The sequence below is a fragment of the Glossina fuscipes genome, unplaced genomic scaffold, assembly GCF_014805625.2.
Source record: "Glossina fuscipes isolate IAEA_lab_2018 unplaced genomic scaffold, Yale_Gfus_2 1, whole genome shotgun sequence".
Lineage (NCBI taxonomy): Eukaryota > Metazoa > Arthropoda > Insecta > Diptera > Glossinidae > Glossina > Glossina fuscipes.
In genome coordinates this window covers 31,849,672-31,875,475 of record NW_023998415.1, presented here as the reverse complement: position 1 = coordinate 31,875,475, position 25,804 = coordinate 31,849,672, and the positions used below count along the sequence as shown (strand labels likewise).

Sequence of the window (25,804 nt, the reverse complement as noted above, 5' to 3'; positions counted from 1 at the left end):
ACATAACATATGTTAGGTAAAGCAAAAAACTTGACATTATGCTTTTTCGCCCAAATCCAAATCCATTTTTCTTAAATTTTAAAAACACTTTGCTATATTTTCGCTGAGTCATTCAAGCTGTCATGCTTTCTGAATGGTTTGTCTCAGTTGCGCCCTTTAATCTCATTCGGTTGCAGGCAGCAGAATATGATTCACGATTTACCTTCGATTTTCCCAAGTACCATGCGTTTGCGTAGCCTTATACATTTGAGATCACGATATTTTTCGTACATTATTGTCGTACATAACTTGTTTTGCCTACCTTGCCTGTTGTGGGGTTTTTCAAAGTCTGCTCGATGTATACAAACTACTACTACTCCGTCTTTTCCTCTCTCCGTACCTATAATTGTTCGAGACCACTACAGTGCTAACAGTCGCAGGAGATACTCCCTGAATTGCTGGTCACAATAAGGAAAAGCATGCTTGTATCCAGTCCTATGTAAACATTTTTGCCGCAATATTATAAGATGATATATGCCAGAGTTTCTCAACGTTTTCGACGAATTTTATCGTCTTTATCAACGATGTGCCAATCAGAGCGTGGCGTGTCTTCCCGAAATCTTCGGAACGCAACATATATATGTATGTACACATGTAGCGAAATGAAGTTTTTAGTAATGCACAAATCCTATAATGGCAATGGACAACTTTTTAATTCCAAAAGAATTTTAGTTCCACAAATATAGTTGGGCCCATATCAGCTTGCGTGCAATAACTTCTACCAAAGGATATTTACAATAGACATTACACAAACGGACGCACAAACATGCTTGAAACTATTTAAAATTTGATGCTGTTCAAAAATATATATACTTTGTAGGGTGTAGGATGCTTCCGCCTGGGCGTTGCAAATCTTTCGACAAAATGAATATACCACTCATACTTCGATGACGGTCATAAAAGAAAATACAATTAAAAACACATAACTCTGCTTTCTATATAATTCAAATCTTGCGTAAATTTTAGAATCCCTCTAAAGGCCAATGAAATTTCCCCAAAATATTTAGAAATGCCGGTACATTTCATTTTATAACATTAAGCCGATGTATGATGTATATATCTACAGAGTATACTTCACCAAACACTTTCATTGCTTACCCTGGCTCGGATTCAATCGAATTATAAAGTTTGTGGTTGTATTCTTGAGCGTAATGAAATTTTAAACCAAGGTAATGCAACTTTTTATCAGTTTGTAAGTGGTTCCACTTGATTTAATTTGAAGAAATTACCGAATTTTATTATGTAATCTGTAATCTACTTGGGATAATTTAGTTTAAAAATAGCTCCAAGTTGTCGTTAAACTACGTAAAGTTTTTTTTTTGGCGGCGGAGTAAGACTGCTGCAAAATTCGAACAGAGTTAGCCTTATTCTAGGCATGACCTTGCAGAAAGCAACTATTTACGAAAATTGAAGCTCTAAGTTCCCATTTTACGACTTTACGAATTTTTGACAAGAATGGTGGAAGCAACAATGTACCAATCTCTCAATTTCTCAACCTCTATGAATCATTAATGTGTGGATATTGCGGTTGTATTAGGTCTCTGAAGCCATCAACTTTTGGTTACAATCGATTACATTTAAGTTAATAAATGTCAGTTAAGGCTGTATATTGAGACAGATAGATATAGATAAGTGTACCAAAAACTTTATGCTGAAAAATGTTTTTTAATTTCCTTGATGAACAACTAAGAACGACGCATTCACTGCACCATGTTTGGGTAAGAGCTAAAAAACCGGAAATCGAATTAGGGTCACCTACAACGGGCAATAGCTTTGAATTCGGCTTTGGTTAAATATTGCAAAATTTATACGCACTGTTGCCCATAATTTTTAAACTACATCCACATTTTAGATTAGGAATGAGAAGTAAAATATTTATTCGAGTTTACGCCCAAAGGCTATACAACAACATTTTTTCCCACCTTTTCAGCTTTTTTTCATTATATTGCATAAATTCTTAGTTAGTTAACTAATTGCATGTAACCGTTGTTTTCGCGCTAATTTATTTCAATTTTAGTTACTTATAAAATTTACCCATTATTCCGATTTCTTTTCCTTTCAAAAACAATCTATTCACCTGTGCCGACGTAAATGTACCAACGCAGGTATCGCTTAAGGGCACGATTTAAGGAAATTTGGTCTGAGTAATTCATTTTAACTTCAAAGAATATAAGGGCGATTAATAAAGCTGAATTTCAATTGTTCAGGGAAAGCATAACCCAGTTAAACGCCATTAATCTATGTAAATTTTTTTTATGTATGTATGTATGTGCTATTTTGGGTAAAACATCTATTTGCTCTTTTCACTCAACATTTTTGTTTTTTTTTTTTTTTTTGTGTTTGTGTGCAATTAAAATTTATTTATATATATTGAAATTAACCTTCACATATAGATTTCATGCGAATGTTTCCTAAGCATGCGAGAAAATCATTGCAATTAAAGTTAATGAACATAAAAAAAAAGCATATAAAGTAACAACAAAACAATTAAGTTAAATCTCCTTAACAATGTAATTTAATTAGATTTTTATATGAGAGAGAAAATTTAATTTAAATAAACATTGGCTAGTTAATGAGTATGCCTCGTTATCGATTGAAACAATTTCATACTGTCCATCGCCGGATTGCAGTATGATCATATTGTCGGACCGTTTGCGTTCCGTACACGGAAGGAAGCTTTAGAGACCTCGATATGTATATGTATATTCTGGATCAGCATTTTGAATCGATTCATGCATGTCCGCCTAAAGGTATTAACTTGAAATTTGCCAAAAACTTTGGAAATTCTTGCACGCAGATTGATGTTGAAAGTGGCCCAAGCTTGCTGTATAAATTTAACTGAGAAAGTGTCTGCTTTCAAAAGCTAGAAAAGTGCAATTTTATGCTCATACACATGAGCTAGACGAAGTCAAACTGTACAACTATACACATTGATGATATGACCGGTACTGTAGCGCTTGGATAAAAATTGGCTACGCCTATTCAATATTTGTAGCTTATCGAATGGCTTCATTTCTTGTCGAAAATTTTTTTAACAGAAGAAAATTGCAGATAAAGTGTATATAATAAGCTCTCGATCAGTATCAAATTCAGAGTTCGTCTAGTCCTGTCTATACGTTCGCTCTCTAACTGCCCGTCTGCTCAGTCGTAAAAATTCAAAAATCGGTATCAAATTTGTTGAAAAGTTTTTCAAAATTCAAAATATGAAAAAATTTTTCACATATATGCCCATAATTATGAAAGTGATCTAAGTCAAAATTTAAAAAATATGAGTTTATCAGTTATTTCACAACACATTCTTTTAAATTAAATTAATTCAAAAATGAACCATTAGCTAGTGATTGTAACTTCAATACTATATGAAATTCATTATCAAAGTGGTCAAAGGCAAATATTGCAAGAAATTATATGAATATAACTTTGATTTACTGAAGGCAAAAATCGAAGCATACAGTAATGAGGAAGAAAATTACATTTTAGGCAAAAACTTGCTCTACATTTTGCAAAATGCTGAACGAGCTAGAAAATGCCTTGCAGAGGACCGGAGAAAGTAAAAGAAAATCGCAGGGAATATTACGGATTCACATTTGATTTGCAAAAAGCACTCCCCTATCCAGAACTCTCTGCTACATTAGCTTGTTATAAGGGAAACATGTATGTGTACAACTTGCGTTTCCAATAATTTCCATGGTGACAATCTCAACTACATACTACAGCTTAAGAGGTGTAGAGGAAAACACGTGATAGCGTACAGTGATGCTTGTTCAGGTGAAAATCCTAACCTTAAAGTAGCATTGAGATGGAAAAAAATTGCTCAGTCATCAAATAATAATGATATTACTGAAACGATAGGCCACAAATTTTTGGTATCTGTTATCATTCCCTTCTACCGAATGACCTTGATTTTGGATTGATAGAAATGAAAAGAAAAAAAGCAAATTACATCTATCGCCGTGAACATTATTAAGAATGGGTAGAAAGGTGTAGAACAAGAAATACATTTTCGGTAAAGCGAATATCGCGATCGGATCTTATTTCGACGAAATCACTGGAAGAATCAATGATAAAAAGAGTAAAAAATAGTGCGGCATGAGTCTGTCTCTTGGCTGCAAATATGATAAGATATTCTATAAAACTTCTTTAGATGATTCCAAATTTCACGTTTCGAATCTTTCACCCAAAACGAGAAGACCGAAAATATACAGAAATACTAAATGACTTCCATTGTGCATGGACCATTAGACCAGTAACGGAAGAAAGACACGAAGACATTATATTATATGTTTACTACCACACATCCCTCCTGTTTTTCAGAAACATTTCAACACTCTTACGAGTTCGTAATGATGAAAGCCTATAAAAATGATGAAAATATGATAAAAATGAATTATTTCATTAAAGTTATTGTTTCGAATAAAACTCGTAGCTTTTTAACAAAAGCATGCATTATATGCTTTAAGTCATTTCTAGGACATTGACAGTTAATTTTGAAAATGGTGCAAGTCAATTAAAACTTTAAAAACAACAACATATTTGCATGAAATTCACAAAAGATTTCCGATTCATAATAAGTTTCCACTAAACAAGATTGATAAAATTGTACATTCAAATGTTACATAATGGAAAAATTATTATTATTTTTTTTTTAATTCATTTCAATGTAAATCATTAAATATATCGAAAGAAGAAATGAGAATGACTTGGACCCCTTGTACAAGTATGGGCAAATATATATTGTGCCAAAATGGAAAGAATCTGTCACGTCCAGCCAATATTATAGGGTAAGAAAACTTTAGTTTTCGTTTTTCTCTTTTTGATTTTCTTCAAGATAACTATGGCGGGCATAAAAAATTCGTTCACAGTCGTTTATCATTTCTTTTTTTTTTTTTTTTTTTTTTTTTTTTATTAATTGTACGCCTTAATAGATTTCTATGCTTTTAAATAAATTTTTAACGGAATTAAATTTATTTTTTAAGTCAATTTTAAGAATACTTTGTCTGAATGCTTCTATATCACTAAAAATGGTTATTTATTTAATTGTCATTGAAAAATTGTTATTTTAAAGTTTAGATTAGTTTAACATTTGCGATAATTTCCCGTACATTTCACGTATAATGTGCGTTCGCTTTTATACGTATGAAAGCTTACACATTTGCACGTGTTACTATACAGCGAAACAAGCTGCAGTATAGAAAATACATTTGTGTCAATTATTCGAGGCCTACTTAAATAAATAAATAAATAACAAAAAAAAAAAAAAAAAAAAAAGCAAAAATAAAAAACAAAAAAAAAAAAATAAAAAAAAAAAAAAAATGATTTCCTCTCATGTAATAATTAAGTGCACGTCATTATCATTAATGATAACGTTTTTATTTTTAATTGTTGTTTTGTTGTTTTTGGTGCCGCTAGCGCTAATATTGCACGTACCAGCCCATAAGCAATGTAGAAGTACTTACATATTATTCATCACACAACAGACTTTTTTTTTGTTTTTTTTTTTTGTTTTGCTAAAGTGTCATTATAGAGGAACATAAACTTAAACTAACGCTAAAGCGTTCTCAGAGCTGACACAAATCGTCGACAATGTTATAGCATGTTATTGTTATTTTTATACCCGCTACTGAGGGATGGAGGTAAATTCATTTTATCGAAGCAGTTGCAGAACCCAATCGGAAGCTTCAGAGGCCCCCCGAAAAAGCATGTGGACTCTTGATCAATATTAAATTGTGAATCAGTTTAAGTATGTCTGTTTGTATATCTAACTCTCTGTCTGTCAGGCGTCAGTTTTGAATTTGAAGTAAACAATGTGGAATACATTTCGTCACTATTAGCCGGCCCTATGCAAATTTTGGATCGCTTTTCGGGCGTTCCATGGAAAAATTTGCTTATGTTATAAGCGGAATGGCATAAATACATAAAACCGATACGTTTGCAAAGTGATGATTTGATAATTGCGTGATTTGTATAACGTGGATGGGAGATCTCTAATAATGAATATAAGCGCTCCCCCATATTTCGTGATGTAATTAACATGTTTGGCTTTCTTGCTAATGTGCTTGGGAGCGAATCGCTATCTCTTCGTTGAAAACGATGTGTCACCATATGACTGCTAAAACGGCATTCTGTCTTTAAATAGAGACAGACATTTAATTACTTTCTAATTCGATGAACTAAAGAGCGATTGCACGTATCGTGAAGGAATTGTGCTTTAAGGACTTCATATGCATTATTGCTCTGCTTACAAAATCATTCATTTATTGAATATACGATAACAAACTTAGGGATATGACAAGCAATAGAGCAAACAAGAAACAAGTACATAGTTATGGTCTGATAAGGATGAGTATCAAGTATTCTGCATCACTTTGCCACTTTACCACAATCCATCACCAAGCTTTTCTTCATGAGAACATATATGGGCGGAGGTGACCGAAAAATATTTATCTATGTCGTCCAAACTTATCGCAGTAAATTCATATGTCAAATCAATATTTTGTACGAATTTTCATTACAGGTTATTCAGACGTAGACCTTATAGTTTGTCGAAAGAGATTAATAAAAAATTGCTTCATTCTGAACCGATTGATACGATAAAAAGTGAAACGATATCAAGTCCTTCTGGGTGACTAATATAGACACAGAAGTAACTTTCATCTACGTATAAACGTGACTGGCATTGACATTTCATTCCAAGATAGAGCAAAGATCTCTCTGGGCATATATATTGATGGTAGATGGCACTGTGTATATCGTATGTCGTACTTGCTTTGAATTACATTTTCACATGATTTGACAGTACTCTATAGCTACCCATGAGTAATTGGAAAAACCTCAAGTCGTATACACACATTTACCTATTCTCTGCTTTGCTTGGCTTTTCAGGTAACTGTGGGAGCATCCTACTCACCTTTAAATTCATTTTCGAATCTGGCAAACTTTAAAAAACAATTCAAATGTTTAATGCTTGGTTAATTGGGGATGAAATTTACCGGAACGATTCAATGCATTTTCGCATATAAGCTGGTTAGAATGTGACGGAACAACGAGCGATTGACAGATAGACAGTCAAGCCTATAGCAAGCGCCTTATCCAAGAATGTCCAATTAAACTGTTTACGTAAAGGTTTTTGTTTCGAGCACTGCTACAGGTTTTATAACAATAAAAAATATATTTTTGATCATCATTTTCTCAAGAATTTTTTTTTTAAATTTTCACCAATTATAGGCGAATTTTAGGTAGGAATTGTTTCTATTGCCTGAGACTTGAGCTAAGGTTAGGTTAAAAGTTTAAGTTTTCTAAATCAAACCTTTGGTGTTCAGAATATCCACAGTGTACAATGCATGGGTAGACAGGCCGGAATCGAAGAAGAAATGCGAACATTAGCCGCGAAATAATCTACAAATGTATAGATTTTACGGCAGGTCTTTGGAAAGGAGAGCAGAAAATTAGCGAAATTCTTTCATCGGCGTAACTAAAATCTAATTTTTAATTTGCATTTTTTCAAAATAGTTTTGCTTATTATTTAATAATTTCAAGCAAATGAATATACAATAAAGAGCACTAGAAGAGAATATTTAATCGTTTTTATGCTATCAACTCTTATTCGCGTCGCAAACAATGTAAACATCGATTACAATTTTATAGGATTTAAATTTGACTCTTAGTAATTCCACCTCGGCTTTTTATTTATGTATATTGAGTACGTACGAAAAAGAAAATCAAATTTTATTAAAGTAAATTATCGGTGCAAAGATGTTTAAGTTTTAGGATTTTAGCATAAAGGTACGACAAAAATTTAGAGATAATCTTCTGACTGATAAAATCCTAAAAGATAGCGAATAGAATGTACACGTGTATATTTATGCACATAGTACCCGTCCCAACACCCATAAATAAAGACTCGGTTCCAAAAAGTTCAATTTTAATGATGCGAAGAAAAAAAAAGAAAACAAATTGCAAAAATTTCTGGTGTAAATAATTCAAACTACAGGTCCTGGTTGCGGGCAATATATGTAATATATGAATAATCTCTTTATATCATTTTTACATACATAGATCCCACTGATCTAAGAAAATTGGTCTTGGTGCAAAAAGTGTGACAGCCTAGCCTTCAACACCTCGATTCATTCGTGTGAAATTTGTGGTCCATTTCGCTCTCTGATTTGAGTATTTAGGGCACTGCATTTCCTCTTGCTCCCTTTGAAGTTTCAATGCAGTTGGAGTTACCATTTCACCATAGAATACCATAGATATCAATTACATTTGAATATGATCTGAACTTTCGACCAAAGAATATGTTTACCGAACTCCTCTTTATAGGCATTGTAAACGTCTCCATAAACGGGCATTCTTATGTCCTTCAACACCATTGCGGCTGTACGCGGACATGCTAGCCAATGATAATCAAATTCAGCTCTGACATGGACATTTTTATTACGCTTGCCTCTAGTCTATGACGAAGTGTTGGAGCAAATTTTGGAAAGTTGACTGAGTTGCTTTTTCAACTGTGTGAGGAAAATTGCGTAGCGAACGTAGGCATGAGTTCACGCGTTTGCGGACTAAAATGATCTTGGCAAATGAAATTTTCCGAGAGGGCTAAAGGTCACGGCAAGCTATCATGTTATCTGTCTCCGGACGGCCTGATCGTCCAAGAAAGATATACATGCTTCACTATCTGACTATCTAATCTAGCTTTCTATTTTGCGGGCGACGAGATTGATGTTGTTTGATCGCCTGCTTGTCTACTCTACCTATGGACTTCCATGAGCGATGCACTTTTTATTGAAACCGCATATCTATCACTATTTTCTCATAAAAGTTACGAGGTAAAATTATTCATGACATAGTAACAGATGGCCGTTGATTGAATGGAAAAGTTTCTAAAGCTTAGGAGCGCTGCTATGTCGCAATATCTATTTTGGTATATAGGCGTAAAAAAAATTGGTTTTGCTTTATCTTATTTTTTATGCCCCTGTACAGCATTTTATTTTAATATCGAAATATTTTTTGATAAAAATCTGTTTTATCCCGCGTTCCGTTACCTTATATATTTATTCTCTATTTAGATCTTGGTATGATCCGTATATTGCAAATCGATAACTATTTTATAAACTCCTGATAAGAGAGGAATAGATCGTCATTTTTTAACGTTTTCTGTAAGCAGTCGTCTTACTTGGTTCTCACTATATTTCAGACAATGGTTTCTCTTTATGCTTTGCTGGTTACAAACTCCAGGGGAAAAATATTTGTTAATAAGAAGATTTTGTCAATTGGCCTTAAATCGATGTCATTTTCATTTAATCTTGCATTCAAACCTGCCTTGTTGTCTTCCCCAGGAAATTTTTAATTAAGAAGAAAAACTAAAGTCCGATATGTCTCGAGAAATTTCAATACGTTTCTCATTGTTTTTGTTTTTTTGTTTCGATCTTCCCAGGTATTTCATGAACATACAAGATCCGGGCTTGCCCGGGTAATCGTAATTGTTAATGAAACTTTTACACTTGCTAAAGTGTACTGAACTGAATTGCAATTAAGATTTTATCGTTGATTTTGAACTTATTAGTAAACCTGATCGGGACCTTTTTTGGACTGAACATTTGGATAGAAAGTTTTCCGAAATATATTCACGCGACAAAAAGTAATAGACGAAAACATAAAAAAGGTGTTCTTCAGTTTCAGGATTATCTCACTTCCTTCTCCCTTAGGGATTTTTTATACCGGTACGCATGTAGATTACAACCGCTTATGAATTTGTGGTTCTTAATTGACAAGCAATATGTTCGAAAATGGGCCCTTTCTTACAAATAGACGAGAAATGGTTTCCGAACATTATATACTTTATAACCACTTTTTTTTTGTTAAGATCAAAAATTAAAAACTGCCAAAATGACGTATTCGATGATTGTAGTGTTAACACAAAATCACTTAGTAATACCAAATAAAGTGCTAACAATTTAAAGCGTGTTTCAGATAATAGATTAAAATATTACTAACCTCAAGTTAGATGTCAGCAAAAAATAAAAGCAAATAAAAAAAAATATAATAGTATTCCTCGTACCTGCATTAATAATTCTATAATATTGCGTCTTACGTGTGGTATGTATGGTATGTGTCATGTGCCTGCAAGTAAAACGTTGGCAGAGTGTTCATGCTGATAGTAAATAGCAAGTAACTGCCACGGATATCAATGGCATCGTAAAAAGGATTGTGTAGACATTTAAGACCAAGCATACGGATACATTCGTGCATACATATGTATACATTCGTGCAAACACAATGCAGTAAACATGAGCCAACTACTAATCAAAATATATATGAAAAAAAATATATATATAGTGTTAAATGACATAAAGCAAGGCAAAGCCAGTGCACACAAACATGCCTGAATAACTACGAATACTAAAAAAAAAAAAAAAAAAATAGAAAAAAATAGAAAAAAAGAAAAGGGAAATATAGTAAAAAATGAAAGAAGTAAATGTTATAAAAAACTTGAGTACAATATATAATCGCTGGTATCAAAATTCTCACATAATAACATCAATCAAATGTTGAAGACAACACGAACGCAACCAAAAGCAGCTTGACTTCAAAAAAATGAAATTAGCATTACAATAATATATATATATATATATATATATGTATATATATAGTAATATTAATAATAATTGGCAAAATTCGTAACGTTATCGTCAAAGAGAAGTTTTAATGGTAATCATTTTGCCTGTAACTGAGTGTGTGTATGTTTACTTTTTTTTTTTTTTTTTTTGTTTATTCATTGTTGTGTAATGTAAAATACGTAAAGCTAGGGAGGAACACTCCTCAATACGAAATGAGGTTTTTTCCCGTTTTCTTTCTTTTTTTTTTATTTTTTTTTTAAACATTGTTATGTAAATATATTAAATGTCACAAACTAACGGTTTACCTATATAATTTATATTTTTATTACGCCGGGGGGAGAAACTGTGCGTGTATCTGACAATTCAATAAAATACTTTCAATAGAATTTTTCAATTATATACAAAGATACACGGAGGCATACACAAAACTAATACACGGACATTTAGCTATCAAGTAAATATTTTACAATGTCATTCAATAGTTCATTTATACAAATTGTTCTGTTTTGCATTGTCTATTATAGCTTATCATCATATAGGTTATTGAATGGGTAAAATAAATTTTTACATCCATTTGCATTGCATGGAAGCTCTACTCAAATTAACCTGTGTAGAGAGAGAGAGAGAGAGTGAGAGAGAGTTTTAAAATTGGAGATAAAAACTTCAAATTTTGCTTCACTTGGTCCCTTTTCGATCGAATTCTGTATATTAAGTTTAAAAATTGGGCTGGAAAATATATACCTTTAGAATATTAAATAAGCCGTAAGGCTCAAAGGCGAAAAGCGAAAAGATTGCTCAAAGCTTTCTAAAGGTAAGAATAATAATAAAATAATAAACATAATAATAGTTAGATATGCAAGATTCGCTGTAAGGCGTTTATAACGTTTCGTATATATCTTACTCTGTATATGTTTATATCTCCTTTCTCTAATTCTCTCTTTTTTTTTTTTTTTTTTGATATGACTAATGCATCCTAAATAGAACAGTAGAGACAGACATTTTTCTCGTTCCACGCTAAGTATGGAAGCATTATTGTTATGTTATTTCTATGTTAACAAAGAGAGATAGAGAGAGAGAGAGAGAGAGAGAGAGAGAGAGAGAGTTTTGTTTCTGTTTTGAAAATACATACATAGTAACCTGGAGCGTGCGTTTGCTTGTTTTCCTGATAATTAATCGATTTATTGAAATTTGATTGCGAACGAACGATAAAACTATTATTTTTATTAAGCGGTTTAAAAATGTTTTAAAAGAGAGGGTTTGGCATTTTACCGCTTCACATTCATATATATATATATATATATGCGAGTATAATATGCATTTGTGTGAATATATGTCGGCCTGAACTAATTTGTGTATGTGTCTGGCTGTTTGTTAATACGATATTTTGACATGGAAAGCAATTTAAAGCTTAATTTATTTGCTTTTTTATGAGTTTTAAGTGTTTTTTCGTCATTTTAATTATATTATATGCAATACATGAAGTCCCACTTAAATCGTTCAAATATTTTGCAAAAGAACAACATTGTTCTTATATGGTCCGCCGAAATGTTGAATCTATTACGTTTTCACATTTTTCGGTCCAAGAGTTTCTTCCCAATTATCCATTATGGCTAAAAGGAAAGAATCTTCTCGTCGTCGGGTCACAGGTAAAGGGAATATATTTGTCTCTATTAACTCTCTCTATTTTTTTTGCGGTGCAACAAAACTCATATTTAAGGCTTCCCTTCATTGGATAGGAGTTTTAAAGATCCCTGTAATAAATATTACATTTTGTAATTCTATCATCCCTAGGTATATTTCAAACAAACAAGTCGGATTGCTTACTAATATAGTTAATGTTTTTTTTGTTTACAAAATAAAAACACATAAAAAACCAATTTCTTATTTTGTACGCCTTTTTGTTGAGTTTGGGTTTTTTTCTTCTTGTTATACATACATACAAACAAGTTGAAACCTTATATACTCTACATCACTTACGCTAACAAACTACTTTATCCATTTTTTTCGTAGAATATCAAAATACTATATGAATCTGTTTTCATATATGGGATAATTTTGATGAGACCCGTTTGTTATGTTCACTTTCATTATCACATAATTAGTCTATCAAAATACAGCTTTTTAAGATATCGGGTATTAGTCTTAAGAAGGATTAATAGAAATTGTCGCGAGTTCTGTTTGAGCGACACAAAAACTTTACATACCCTTAGCACAGATTATTATGGCATATAATTTACAGAGAGGTTGAGAATTTTGTCCTTTTTGGACAGAAAAGACATTAGTCCTAAGGAATAATTCGCCTGAGTGGCCGAAGGCGAGGAATCTCCACTAGCAAATCAATGGTCGTGAGTTCGAATCTGAAGTGCGGTTGAGTTTTTAATAAAAGCCGATAGCCTTAGATGCTAGTGCTTTAGGAGTTCTAGTCTTAGAATTTATTTCTCTGCCGAAAGTAATAATAATAATATTAATAATAATAATAATAACAATTCTAAGGAATATCTGGACCATTTTCTAATATTGTTTTAGTTAATAGGTTTTAGTTTCCGATGTTCATTTTTGTGAATGCGGCAAGTCCACAAAGCAAGTGTGTCAAATTGACTCACTTCCGTCGAAATAGCTATACGTGCCCTCAGTATCTCGAACGGTGAAAAGTCACAAAAAAGTTTTCGAACTTTTTTGCCTCTATTCAGTATTTGTGAAGCTCGAAAGAGGCAAAAAGTTAAATATGTTGAATGTTGTTTACGAACAAGCCTGAAATCAGTCCGAAGCTCACCACGACGCGAATGCAAATTCTTAAAACAAAATGATGGCCCTGGTAGGCTGACATTTATCTTTCGTTAAGCGTAGAGAATCATAACATTTGCCATTCAAATGTGACTTCGTTGGTTACGTGCACAAGAAGACTGAAAAAGTTTAGAATGTTGCAGATAATATCGGCCCTTACACATGAGATCGGTGTCAAATATATTTAATTCCTATATGTTTTTACAACAAAAAAAAAAAAAAAAACGAATCGTCGTTTAAAGTAACACTTCAGGCTGATCGCGAAAATGTGAAAAATGATGAAATGAACGCAACATACGTAGACTAAACCTTCGAATACATTATCATCCTTTTGCATATGCTTAGGTACGTAAATGTCGTGCATAGTTGTACGATAGAGCCGACATTCATTAATATGATATGCAGGGTTTCTCGTGCATATTTAAATTAATAAACAAAAGGGTCAAATATGCTTCACTACTCACGATAAATTTATAATATTCGAAAAGGCCCGGCTCCATGCCAAAAGAGTGCGTAAATCTATTATAGCCTTCGGTGACGGTATGAGAAATTTTCATAGCTTCTTTTGTAACTAGATGATAAGCTTTCCAAGAATGAATTGATTTAATAGAATGAAATCATTCATAACATGTTTCGAGAGAGCTTTCGAGAAATTTTCTCACGGTTAAAAATGATTTAAGCTTCTCAACCATAAAACATTACTTGCAGTTTTACATTATCACTATGCGGTCACAAAATTAATGATTTCACAATAATTTCCATAACATTTTGTTTTTTTTTATTATTATTTAGTTTATATGTAATTAAGAATTGCACACGAAGGCAGTCGGCGGTTTAAGGCGTTGACTTATTCATTTTACCAATTCTTATGGCGTAAAGCGTTATCGTTGACAGGTAAGCGATGGAAGTAAAGACTGACAAAATCTGGCATGAAATGTGAATCGAATTGTGGTTTCTTTCATATTTTTTTTTGTTTTGTTTTTTTTTTTTTTTTTTTTTTGTCAAGTATATTCCTCCAGTTATCGTTGTTATTGTTGCTAGTTTATTTTTATTTTAAAGCATTTTCGGTTCAATGATTAAGTCTAGAAAAACTAATTTGGCTTTTGTTAGAATACAAGCACAACAAAAAAAGACGGGTATATATAGATTAAGGAGAAACAGGTCGAAACGCAGACGTCTGCAGGCAGAGCGATTGTGTTTGTTTACTCTGCGCAGCGGCAGACCACCGAAAAATAATAATAGTTAACGAGTGCAACAAGTTGAACTTAAAATATGGCATAAATTGACCATCAACCTGAAGACAAGTTAAAAGTTTCCATCGTATAGACGCAACGTATACGACAGAGTCTATCCAGCAAGAGCGAAAACCAAAGGAAACAGAGCATAACTTGACATATAAAGTTAATAAAAACACACAATCTGCAGGTTAGGTAAAAAGTAAAAAAAAAAAAAAAAAACCCGTGTTTATTTTTTTTTTTTTTTTTTTTTTTTTTTTTTGTATTGCGTCTCCTTCTTTTGTGTCTCGTTTTCATAGTAATTTCATTACATTATGCGAAAAAGAAAATAAAGCACAACATAGCAGCGAACTACAAACACTAAAACCCGCTGGTCATGAAACACATTAAGCGGCAAATTATGCAGACACAGCAAGTTGTCGAGAGTTTAACATTTTCAGTTCAATTCAGCCGGTCAAAGCAAAAGTGAACACAAAACCGAATTTCGTTGCGCTTGAAATACAAAAAAAAAAAAGAAAGAAAAAAAAAAAAGAGAAGAGAAGAAAACGAAGCGAATAAAGAAGGAGCGAAACATAATAGTATTTAAAGCCATCGTCATCGGTATTGCAGACTATACAACAAATAATAACAACAACAATAAAAAAAAAAAAAAATTGCATTTTATAAATTGAGATTTTAATATACTTCGTAAAAAAATGAAAACGAAAGCTTTAGGAATTCGCTCAATTTTCGTCAATACTTGTTTAAATTTGCTTAATTCTTCTTCACATCTTTTATCTCTTTCTTTTATGTTTTGCGGTTCATGCAGTAATTGTGTTATTATTGCAAGACTTCTTGGCCAGTAACTCATAAATCAGATGAATTTTTTTGGCGCTTACTCTCTACGTCAAATAATTCATGAAACAGCTTTACTCGTTTGCCTTTTGTTTTCATTTTATTGCTCCGTTTCCTTCGCTAAATCACAAGAAAAATTATAGCAATTATTTTGCACTTTACTTCTCGTACTAACTTATTGGAAGAAGCAGAAAAAAATCAAAACATTCTAATGAGTTTAAAAAATACGCAATTAGTCCAATTTAGTCCTTTGTTTTCGTTTATTTTCTTTAAACGGGCAAGACCGATCGATTATGCCTACCCTATACTATCTTGCTTAATTACACAAAGTAATACACGTCAACATCGTGTAAATTTAGTAAACTTAATTTGCTTCCATAAAGTAGACCTTGTCGCCGTAGAAAGGCTTACTTTCATGAGGCTTGCTTCCATATATGACCCGGACTTAGAAATAGATCCATATGATCCAAATTTTTTATGGCTGATTTACTGAAGAGAAATTTTCATCATAAACTAGACCTTTTTACCATACAAAAGCCTACTTGCTCCACATTCACTCAAGATGAGTGTATCTACATCAAATTATTATTGCGAATGCATTTGCATCAAAAAATTCACGTAGGAACACCAATGGAAATGGAATGTCGAAATACCATGACGAGATTCTAAAAATTTCAATATTTTTTCTTAAAGCGACTTATCAAAAAAAAAAAAAGGTGTTATATGGGGAATGATCAAAAAATAGCGTGCATTCATAAAACTATATCGAAAAGCGTGTTCTGTATGGCGAAGGTAAGTATAGATGGCCAAACATTAGACGGACAGACAAGCTCAGAATCACTTTCGATATAATAAAAGGTTGGCTTATTTGAGCTTGAAGTCCTGCTGGATTACAACCGCCCGCACAAATTTAATATGCCTTTATACAACTGTGTCGGGTAGGGTGCAAAAATAATGTTTGCCTAAGGACTCAAAAAAAGTAAATACTCATTCAAGTACACAGATGTTGGGGACGTGGAATGGGTTATTCTTAATTTTTTTGTTTTTTTTTTTACTCGTTTGCATTAAACATGGTTAAACAAGAAACATACAAGAACAAGTTGCTGTAGCGCATGTGGCTGAAATTGCTGTTGTATGTTTTAACAGGAATGAGATTTTACTTTTATTCTCTTTCTTAAATGTAATGGCAACAAGTGTAAAATTAGTCACTGATGTCATCAGTGGCGTTATAATAACTCTTTAGTTATATTCATAAAGTTTTAGTCAGCGTTGTCACCATCCTTATCATCAGTGTCGCGCTTATCAACATCAACATCAACATCAGAAAATGTAGATACCGAGATGCGTGCAAATGTGTCAAAATAATATTTGATTAAGTTTTTACTTAGAGTATGGTATCTTCAAGTTAAATGGACGCAATCTATAAGCTTTTTGGTATAAAACCGACAGACAAATCTTTTCCATTCTATCTTCAGTTTCAAGCATCTACTAAATGCAATAACAGTCACAAAAAACCCATCAGTGAAGCATGTCATCTTCATCTAAACCTTTACTTGAGAGTTCTATCGGCTCTATAAAGGAAGTTCTGTGATAAGCGAAAATTTGCGATGCTTAGCTAATTATGCAAACATAACGTTTATAGCAATGTAAACAAATCGTTCTACTCAATAAGAATACAAAGTCGATGAAAATTTTTGATTATGATTTCTGAACAAATTTTAAATGCTCAGCGCGGTTTAGTGCTTTAGAAAGTTCACATGAAACTTTTTCTTCCTACATTTTATTGCCATTTTTCGTTTTTCTTATTTTATTATATTTGAATTAAATTATTGTTAATTTATTCAAAACACGATTGCGATTTGAATATTTTACAGGGTTATGTTGTTAATCACAATAAAACGAACAAATCAAAAAAAAAAAAAAAAAAAAAAAAAAAAGAATGTTTTCAAAGACTTACAAACACAAACAATGTAAGTGAATGTATAAGCGAATAGAGGGTGCGGATGCCTTAAACAATCTGACAAACAAACTTAAAATATACTATTGTTGTAAGAGAATTCACATGGAAAGTAGATGCGATCCCAACACTTGAAATATCTTTTCGTATTCAACTTAATTACCATATCGTATATATATTGTTTTCTTCTCTCTCTCTCTCTCTCTCTCTCTCTTTTACTTTAAAAATGCATTTTTTTTCGTTTTTCACGAAAATGGAAGAAATGTGATACATTTCTTAACTGCTCTCCACCGAAAACGCATATATCAAGATAAAGGATTTCTAAGAAAATCTTTCAACTAATTTGTGCTTATCTACAAAAAGTAAAAAATTAATAACACAAAGTCGTGGAAAAAAAAAAAAACCGCACACATAAAGAAACTCGTTTATATTAATTGTCTATTTCTTTTTTTTCCATCGCCACCGGTTACGGTTGCTTAACGCAGCGATACTTTTGTTCGATTTTTGAACATATAAATGGAATGAATTACGATGATATAGGTAGGATGGCTTCTGACTTTTGTCTCTGTTCCGACAATACATTGAAGAAATGTCGAAAATAAATATATTGCTTTTGTCCTGGGGGTCCAGGAGGTGATGTCACCAATTCTGTCAAATGGAAGCAAACTGCAGTGATTTACATTAATCAATGCTGTCAGTTGATGGTTATAGAATACCGAAATTCCATTTTTGCTCTCTTTCTTTTTTTTTTTTTTTTTGTTACTTGTTTGTCTTTAATCTTTTTATATCTAAGTGATAGGACTACTTTAATTCATGCCATTTGTACAATCAGATAAATTGAGAAGTGCTACTTCGCGATTTAATGATCTCAACGAAATCAATGAGGGAAGAAACGAAAGCAGCATTTCTTTGAACGAACACGAAAACAATAGAAGCAAAAAAAAAAGAAAATAGACACAAAGTCTATCTATAAAAATCAGCGCATCTCTGTTTACATATCTCTCTGTACATTACTCCTTTGTATCACTTTTCAAACCATTGGTACAAGCTTGAAAAAAATTCAGGTGCAGATGTCAAACGTTTGAATGCGAAATAATTTGCATTTTATTTGTGCGAATTTTACGGAAGAACACATGTGCGTCACCATGGTATAGCATTGAACGTAAACAAATTTTTACACTCCTCATCGAAGGATGGGAGTCAAAATGTTTGCAAAATCCACAAGTAAACTTCGGATGCCCTATAAAGTGTATATATATATATATATATATTCTTGATCAGCATCACATTCTGAACCCATTTAAATATGTCTGTAATTTGTGGATGGGTAAAGCAAGGTTTCCACTCAGACGTTAGTTGGTCGATTCCTGAAAGTATTCTTCCAATGACTTGGGTAAATGTTGAACGTAATCTTAGTTACCGCTCCATGATGCGGTATTAAGCTTACTGACGTTGACAGCTCTTTGGCATGTTTTTACAAAGCTTCAAGTTCGGCAAAGGCTGCTGATGCGCTATTTTCAAACTTTGAAAGCTTTCTAAATTTCCAGGTCTTGACGGAATAGCCATTGCACGAATGTCTTGTGTGAGCCATAAATGAAACTATTTCATATTTTGCTGAAGAATGGATTCTCTCCTATCTTCTGAAAGAAAAGCTACATTACTCCATCCCTTAAACGTGGTTGCCGGCAATGGATTGCTAACCTTCAGTTATTACTAACGTATTTGAAAAACTAGTTCCTGAATTGTGAACTAGATATATTATTAAAGGTTGCTCACCAATTTCAAATCCGTTTAATCTGCTAACTGGACTACCGATTGCCTATTTGGATTGCAAGCTGACATAATCTACACGGATGTCAATAAGCCGTTCGATGGAGTCAGCCGTGATCTTTTAATTCTCAAACTGAGTAGAGTAGGATTTCCATAAACTAAAATTTTTTGAATTTCTTCTTGTTGCAGTTATCGAAACGCGTCAAAGAAGATTTGTTGAACAGTTTCACAATAGTCTGGTTGGTCTTATTCTCGGGTATGGCCCCTCATCAAAACGTACACATCGACTCTACACAATCCGTACAAAAGCAATATTTATTGTTAAAACGCTCATGGTTGGATCGATCAGCTATAATTGCCAAACTACTTACATACTCATACACACACACACGTATATATACATATATTTCTTGAGCCTTTCTTTGTGCGCATCGACTTGCAAGTCACCATCTCTATTAGTTACTTAATTTATTCAATATTCTATTGCTTTATGCTGTACGTATTGTTATCCCTTTTGCGCTGCTTGAAAAGAAACCAGGTTCAGTTTATTGGCTTTAAGTTGGTTGATTTGGTAATTGCTATTCCAAGCTTATTGTATTAATTGCGTGAAAATATTGATTTAAAATTCAGCTATATCATCATTATTAGTAGGCAGTTAAGATCTCCTTTTAAAATAAATAAACTACAATAGTAATTTATGTCGCTTTTCGCTATAAATTTGCTTCGCTCATAACGTATATCATATAATTAGCATATGCTTCAAGAATTTTGGTGACAAAGCTTCTATCACACAATCACCAAATATCTGCGGGAGATCATATCACATATTACCAACGGGCGACGCCTACATAAAATGCTTCAATGCATTTTGTTGTTACAGTAAAACAATACCGTTAGCTGATTCAGCGAGTGCTCAAGCGAGAACACACGCGAAGTATAATGCAATAGAATAAAATAAATTAAGTTACGGCAGATGCACGCTGTCTTTTTCCCGTACATCTATCACAGCGTCAGTTTAAACACTAAGTAACACTCAAAGTGTTTAAATAAAAACAAGTAAGTGAATTATATTCGATTGTGATCGAATATTTTATACCCATCACCATGATCGTAAAAGAGGAAAGGAAAAGAATTGCATTTTCACATTCGACAATATGAGTGGGCGTGTTTGAATTTTTTCGATTTTGAGAATAAAAGTGACAATGTATCTGAGGTATATGATGTACCTTACAAATTCACATCTTTTGTTGCGTAAGCGTGCCGGCGTCGTAGGCGTTTCCTTTGGCCACTTTGGATGCTTTTCAAATCCTTTTGCTACAAATACTATACAATACAAATGCGCATACAAACTGATGGGGGAATGAATGGAGTGGATTCCGAATTTGAATTGGCCAAGAATTGATATACGCCCGTTTTAGATTTACATGCTGCAGGTTAGGAGTATAATGATTTAGCCCGAATCAAAGTCGATAGTTCCATGTTCGTGCCCAGGAGAATGTTTACAGCAGATATTACGCAGACGGACAGACGGACATGCTTTGATTAACTCAGAATATGATGACGATGAATAATATATGTATGTATACATTGTAGGATCTCTGAAATTTCCTTCCGAGGGCTGCAAACGTTTTGACGGACTTGTAATATACCCCACATCCTTCGATGATGGATATAATAAATGTTTTCTATATAAAACCCCAAACCCATATGAGAAATCTCTATATAGCTGATGAGTTATGTGAAGTATATATCCACCTATTGCAAAGACATTGAATATATTAATATGTCAGGCAATCGTCTTCCGGCAATGATTATAATAATAAAACCCAAGTATTACACGTGAACATGACCATACATGCAAATAATGATAATTACTAGGTAATATTTTTTTGTTTTATCTGTGCATGTTTAAGTTTAAAATATGCGGCTATAGAAATTCTCATTAAGCAAAATCTTAACAAAAAAAAAAAAAAAAAAAATAGTTGCAAGGTTTATAAATTACGCTGAATCGTGTTTATAGCGAAAATGATGATAATGATGTTCTTCATTACGTATATATATATATATATATATATATATATAATATATGAAATTGTTTTTAAAAAGATCACACGCATCAAATATTTTTAATGCAAATGCAAAGCAAAGCTTTCACCCCACTTACACAATAACCGCGTACATTACACATGTATGCTATTGAAGGTATAAGAAAATGAAAAATTGAGTACGAAGAGATGATGAAACGATACTTGAATTTTTTACATTCGCGTTCCTTAAGTCTTTCTTTTTATTCTTATTTATTTACTTTATGTTTTTTTTTTTTTTTTTTTGCTTTTTTTATATATATATATATATATAAAGCAAGTATTTATAACATTCATGCTAACTTTCATGAATATGCATAAATATTTTTCAATTCATTTTTTATTTTGCTTACTTTTTCAAGCTGAAACCGGATTTTCTTGTCATGCTAGCAATGAAACCTAACACAGAAGCATACATGTATGTAAATGTCTCGAATTTACGGCCAGAATAATTGTAGTTGAAGTAGTTGTTGTAAAGAAGAAGGAAAACAGTAATTTTTAATGAATGATCTAATTACAAGATATGCATAAAAGCAATTTGACAAGTGGTATGTGTGCGTTTATTTTTCCCCCTTTTTTTTTTTGCTCTTCTGGCTTTGCGTTGAACTTGGCTTTCAAGCGTTTAAAAGCGTTTCTATAAATGTCTTTCGTGAATTCTCAGACACGTTAGAATTTCAATTGCTAAGTAAATTAATCCTTCTTTAAGTTTCTTTTATAAACACACTTTTTTTTTTTTTTCTTTTCTCATTAAATGCAAATACAAAACAAAAATAGAATTTATGCATTTAATGCAAGCGCGTTACAACGCGCTGGTGACTCAATATATCAAATAACTGGCGTAAAATCATGTGCTTGGAAAAATCAAACGATATGATTAGATCTTGCTTCCACAAAAATTAATCAAGCAAAAAATTGCTGTAAAGTGAAAATTTTCTTCAGTTTCAATTTTCAGATCTTTTTCGAGCAAGAGGCAATTTTAATCAATTAGTGCGACTTAGCAACGACAACGAATAACGTATTTACATATAATTGCAGCAACAATTGGATATATTTAATATCACCGCACTATTTTAAAATCATATGCACTTAAATGTCAACGATATGATTTTGTGTTATTTACATACACACATAAACGATTTCTTTCTCAATGCACATGTATGCAGCATATGTACATATTTCCTATCTATTTGCCTTGCTGCAGTAACGTAATGCAAATTACATTTTCAAACTGTATACATAAAAACATACAAACGACTCATATTTTGATAATTAGGTGTACGATGCTCGATGCGAATCAATGCTTTACATGTTTGTGAATGTACGATCTCCTCTTAAGTGTCGAAAAGTGTGAATGTAAAAAGGGCGACACAACACTAACACGACCTAAATAAAAAGCGCATTTTTGACAATCGTTTTCGAATAGAAGAAAAATATTAAAAATTGGCAACAACTCAGCCACTCTCGCAAGGCAGTTTTAAGGTAACGGATTTAGTGGCATAGAGTCTAATTGATGCAAATTTAGTTCCAAGCAAAAAACGAGTAAAAACCCTATAGTGGGCCACGGCCGCCCGTTAAATATCGTACACAACTTCGTTTATGATTTTTATTTATTCCTAGACGAAAGAACTTTTCAAAATAAATCGATCCCAGCAATTTTCAGTGGTGTTCGTCCTTGAGGAGAAATACTTTGGCGTACCAAGTTTCATCAAAATATCTCAGAAATTGCGAACTGTAGGTAAAATACTAGACTCGAAGGTGGACAGACGGACAGCCAAACTTAGATCGATTGAGGAAGTGATTCTGTATATAATTCGGTTTAATAAAAAGTGGGTCTATCCCAGATCCTGCTGGGTGTATACATTCGCACAAACTTGCTACATTCTTGCTGGTGAAACACTTATGATTTTCTATAAAAATTCATTTGTCAAAAACAGAATCACACGCTTCACTATTACTTAACACGTTGTAATATGGTAGAACAAACGTCAAGAAAAAATATATAATTCAATCGCTGAACTCCTAATCATTGAAATTTTAACATCTTGGCAGGAACTTTTTGAAGCTGCACTAACGTACTTTAGTTTGCGAGCGACTTTATATGAACATAAGTTCCTTCTAAAGACAGTTGTTAGTGGACTAGAGATGCTGGAAATCGCCAAATAAGACATTGGGATGCAAATTCGCAGCAACGAGTCGTGTGACTTAGATAGTCTTTTCGGAAAGCATCATGAAAAGGCGAGACAATTGAGGCAATAAATTTGTTTTAGATAAAGAATTTTTTCTGCATGTTCTCGAAGATCGACTAAGCTAAAAAAAAAAAAAAACCTCTTTTTGGAAAAATTTACAGTGGCGTTACCCGTTAAGAAACAACGAAGAAAAGTGTGAACTGAATGCGAATAACTAAAGCGTAGGGTTGAATATATTACAGCTTTTGAATTATATGTAATCAGGTTTGTTCTAAATGATTTAGTACATGTTTAATTAAAAGGATCGGAATAAACTGCCCTGAATTGCTCATACTCAAATAATCACTATGAAGCAGAAGACGTGTTAAATGCGTCAGTTACCTTTGAGTGATAATAAGTTAAAGTTTGTATACCTTATGGGGTTTTTTAAGCTTGTGCGTGACCAATGTTTTGAAGAAAAAATATATAAAATTTTGACTTATTATGAAATTGAGTGAGCGTACCAAATTTTTTCCATTTTTATAGAGACACTACAACATCGCCCATAGAGTATATGTTCAAATTTTGTAGATTTATCTGCTGCAGTTTATGAGTAACGAGTCAAAATCCAAATTTTTGATTCTTTTGAAATACAAAGGCATCCTCACTTTTCGCAGCACTATAGACGTGTCCTTCGATCAATTTGATTCATTTTTAATGCCAATCTGCATGCAAGAAACCTCCAATATTTCTGCCAAATTTGAAGTCGATAGCTTCAGTTTTGCGGCCAGGAGAATGTTAACAGTACCCATTACATAGGCGGGCAGACGATGTCCGACGATGTTAAATCGATCCAGAAAATATATCTCAGAAGTTTACTTCTGGGCGTTGCAAACGTTTTGACAAATTGTGCATTTCGCTCATCGTTAGGTGATGGGTATAGAAATAGGAACCATCTAAATTATTGTGTATTTACGCATAAACCTAGATAAACGAGCACTCAACTCGGAGTATTTATCAAATTTATTGTCGAATTAATACCCACCAGACGGAATATATTACATTTGCACAAATATTTGTAGTGCATAAAACCTAAGACTCTGTAAAGCAATAAATTTTTGTACATCTAAAACGAATTAGATATATCTATATGTCGTTTACTTATTAAAATAGCAATTATGACCTGAAAACTTTCTCTCAATCAAATTTTTCGCAAATTTTTTAACATTTTCATTAGTTTAAGTGAAAATAACAACCGCTGGCTTACTGCGACGAAAAAACCGTATATATGTGCCCATATTATAATTAAGAGATAAAGCTAAACCTAAAATATTTGTTCAATAAAAAAATTTAAATTGAATTGAGTGTTCGCTTATTGTCACCAACAATCCACATATTAATAAAACCGTTAGTAAATATTTACCGGAATGAGGATAGGCCACCAAGATAGCCCGCATTTTTTAAGAGTAATGTCTTCGTTAAGTTACGGTTTATCGCGAAGTGAAAAGAAAACTAATAAAATAACTATTAAAATTAAAAACTATTAGGAAGCATTGCGCGTATAAAATAATTAAAGCCTTTAAATACGATCGCAAGAGCAACAAAACCGAGTTATTATTACAAGTTGGCCTCCGCACTTCCATCACAAGAACAATGAAAGAATGAAATCTACAAATCGAGACATTGTGCGACACGAAATATTTGATATGTTCCCCCCACCCCCATCCCCCCAGGAGATATATAAGACATTACATGAATTAAAAGAAATTTTAACGAATTTAACCAACGGCAGAGTTTTGACTAGAAAATGTCACCTATATTCACCTATATCACGTGAATCTATATAAAAGTATTTGTCGAATAACAAAAAACTAAGCTTTTCTTTCGGGAAATATTTTTACCGATTTTTTGAAATTTGGTATGTTAGCGAAAAATGGACATGGAAGAACATCCAAATTTGAGACGCTAGTACGGCCTGTCTGTAGTCCAAAACACACTATACTGTAGTACAATATATTCTAGTACAAAAGCAATATAGTGTGTTTTGTACTGAAAATTATTGTACTACAGTATAGTGTAATTTGTACTAAAATTTACTATACTACAGTGTACTACAGTACGGGAAATTTTGTACTACAGTATAGTGTATTTTGTACTAAAAAGTACTATACTACAGTATAGCGTATATTGTACTAAAATTTACTATACTACAGTATATTGTATTTTGTACTAAAATTTACTATACCACTGTCTACTACAGTACAGTGAATTTTGTACTAAAATTTATTGTACTACAGTATAGTGCATTTTGTACTAAAAA

General features: G+C 32.6%; 1 protein-coding gene across 2 annotated transcripts in view; it reads right to left on the bottom strand.

Moving 5' to 3' along the window:
- The window catches only part of LOC119632368 (cysteine-rich motor neuron 1 protein), a 103,275-nt gene that overhangs the window by 43,966 nt on the left and 33,505 nt on the right, over positions 1-25,804 (bottom strand). The window lies entirely within an intron of this gene.